This window comes from Grammomys surdaster, unplaced genomic scaffold (assembly GCF_004785775.1).
Source record: "Grammomys surdaster isolate TR1022 unplaced genomic scaffold, NIH_TR_1.0 368, whole genome shotgun sequence".
Classification (NCBI taxonomy): Eukaryota; Metazoa; Chordata; class Mammalia; order Rodentia; family Muridae; genus Grammomys; species Grammomys surdaster.
The window spans coordinates 263,322-266,391 of NW_021604787.1; the positions used below are offsets into that span (position 1 = coordinate 263,322).

Below are 3,070 nucleotides of genomic sequence, written 5' to 3' on the forward strand. Positions count from 1 at the left end.
CTGTGAAGACAGCACTCTAATACCTAGACAGCCATAAACAGAGGAGTCTAACCTATTTCCTAGTGCATCTCCTTAGTGAGTAAGTGGCCTTAATAGCGTGTTCATTGTACTGCCCTAGAGGACAGGGGAAGAAACTGTCAAGAGACTGAAAATAGAAAGTAGCAACACCGCCAGTATGGCTCTGTAGGTGAGAGGGACTCAGGGAGACCGAGATTCCCACTCTGTGTCCTGACCATGGATCCAGGTCAGCGCTTCCTCCGCCTAGGGGGCTTCTGGTTACCAGGAATGAGAATACCAAAGGTCAGACAGGCTGGAACAGAGAAGGGACCTGTCAAGTTTGAGTGACCCAAAAGCTTAGCAATAGGGTTGACCTAGTGGTTAGGACAGTGTCACTGGAGACCTGTGCTTTCTCCCTCTCCCCTTCCCGTTCCCCCTCTGTCTCTCTCTCCGCCCCCCTCCTGTCATCTCTAATTCAGGCTTCATCTTCAGGTGTCCTGTGACTTCTTATAGCTGTTGGTGGCTGTGTGGGTGCCTGAACCTGTGAGTTCACCTTGTCCTCTCTAGGCTAAGGGTGCCTTACCCAGTAGATGAATCCCTCCTCTGAACTCTCAGACACCCCTCGTCTCTCACATCTTCTCCTGGGAACTTTCCCTTGGCTCTAACTGTCACACAACCATCCCTAAACCAACTGAAGGAGGCAGTGGGAACCCAGACTCTGGTTGGCCAATGTCTGGCCACCTACACTCATACCATGTGGAGACAAGAGAAAGGAGAAAGTGGGGGATGGGAACAGGGGTAACTGTAAGAGCCCCATCTCTGTCCCACACCATTCCCCTCACATTTTCAGGCCACTCTAACCACCTCCCATACTGCCCTGCTCCTCTCTCTCAACCTCCCTGTCTGCTTTCCTTGACCACCCATTTGTTGATGCTTTCTGCATCCACAGCTCCAATTGACCAGCATTTCTGTGTCACAAAGCCAAACATATGACACCTGGTGGAATCTTAATGTCCCCCTAGGGCCCGACAGTCAATAAACCTAAACACCAGCCTGGTGCCAAAGCTGTTTCCCTTCATAGGCTGTCACTGGCACCAGAGTTGGAAGCCTAACTCTCTGCCACTCCTTTGTCCCTCTTCCCCTCTCCACCCTCACTCCTAGGCCTGCTGTGGCTCCCAGTGGGGTCTATCTTTGCCCCACAGTCCTCCAGCTCTTACTCGGTACTCCATATATACTGATGCTGATGCTTTCCCCTTCCCCTAGCCCTATTCCTGGGTGCAGGGCCTCCTTTGTGGCCTCTGGCCCCAAGGCTGGCCTCACCTTAAAGACATAAGTTCTGACCACAGGCCAGGGCACAAGTGCTCAAGTGTATCCATAGAAGTAAGCTGAACAAGGCACATAGAGAACCTAGAAACTGGAGGGAACTCTTCTGGGGAAACTAGAAAAAGGAGGGGTCCCTCCTGCGAAAAAGCCAACCTTTTCAAAGGCCCAGGAGCCTTAAGATGTCACATCCCAGTCCTCATGGACACCGACACAGTGGATCCCGGACCCCATGGATACCGACACAGTGGGTCTACATTAGAAACATGGCTGCAGCCAGTCTAGTGGGTATTTGTAGAGGAGCCTCAGCGTTCCTGAAGGCTTCTTGTTCCCTAGTAAACCCCAAGGCCCTGCTCACTCCAGCTGCAGGCCTTCTCTTCGTTTGTTGCATAAGAGCACACCATATGTCACGCCTTTTCTCCAGTATAAGTTACTCCATACCACACTGTCAAGGAAAGGACTAGAAGAATTTTTTTTTTTTTTTTTGGTGACCCAAAGAATTGGGGGGAAGAAAAAGTCAAATCTGGAGCTTCATGGATCTGCCAGCAGCTAAGGAACAAAACTGACGAAAGACTTCCATAAGCTTTGGTATGTTCCTCTGAAGGAAAGAGACATGCTTCTAGCTCTAGAGCAGGAGGCCAAGTGACAGAGATTGCCAGTGCCAAGTCCAGAGCCGTTAGAAAAGGTTGTTGATTCCGTGGGTGCCAGCTCTTAGATAGAGTTGTCCAGGATAGGGAAGATGCTTTAAGGCTTCTTCAGACCAGTCAAGAAAAACCAAGACCTGGTGCTTAGAGAAAAGCCATCTTTGGAGGAGTCATCTGACACAAATTCAAGCAATGGCCTATATCTTGGTACCTAAAGATACAACAGATACAACAGGGAGCAGTTCTTCAAAATGTTTTATGTGGATCACTTTATCAGACTAAGAATCGAGAAACACGCCTGCATTGAAGCGAGAAACAGAAGTTTACAGGAAAAGAAAGAAAAAAATTCTGCAGACAAAGTTCCCACCTCTCGCTCAAGACTGGAAATCAAGTACTGTCTGAGATGAGATCCAGAAGTCCAGCTCTGTTGTTCTTAAAGCCTGTGTCCTGATGTGAATATCTGTTAAGCAGTTTATAAAGAAATGGTCTTGTCAAAAAAAAAAAAAAAAGTGTCCTATCCCCTTAGGAGTCTGATCTCAGTCCTTGGAAGTACAGTCAGCCAGGGCTACCCACTCCCTGGCATGCTGTTATTGGAGAGGAATGGATTTTGTGTATGAATGTGTGTGTAGGGAGTACACATGTGTGAATGTGTGTGTGTGCACATGTGTGTTCATATGTATGGAGGTCAAAGGTCAACCTCAGATGTCGTTCCTTAGGAACTCTCTACCTTGGTTTTGTGTGTGTGTGTTTATGTGGGTAAGTATGTGTGTGAGTGTGACATGGCACGTATATGTGCTGTTGTGTAGCATGTATGTGTGTGTGTGTATGTGTGTGTGTGTATGTGTGCACATGCCAGAAGAAGACTTGGGGTGTCCCGCTCTACCACGCTCTGCCTTATTCCCTTGAAGCAAGGTCTCAGACTGAACCCAGAGCTCACCTTTGGTTAGTAGACTGGCAGCCAGCGAGCCCTAGTGATCTCCCAACCCTCCAGCTCTGGAATCACAGGCATGTGCTACAAGCACGTGCAGCCACTCCCAGGCTTTAAAAAAAATCTGTATGGATGTTTTGCCTGCATACATGTCTGTGTACCGTGTGCATGCAGTGCCACA

The 3,070-nt window shown here is 48.7% G+C and overlaps 1 pseudogene; it reads left to right on the top strand.

The window, feature by feature from the left end:
• Positions 1-1,583: 1,583 nt before the first annotated feature.
• On the top strand, positions 1,584-2,363 carry LOC114631906 (annotated as a pseudogene).
• Positions 2,364-3,070: the final 707 nt, after the last annotated feature.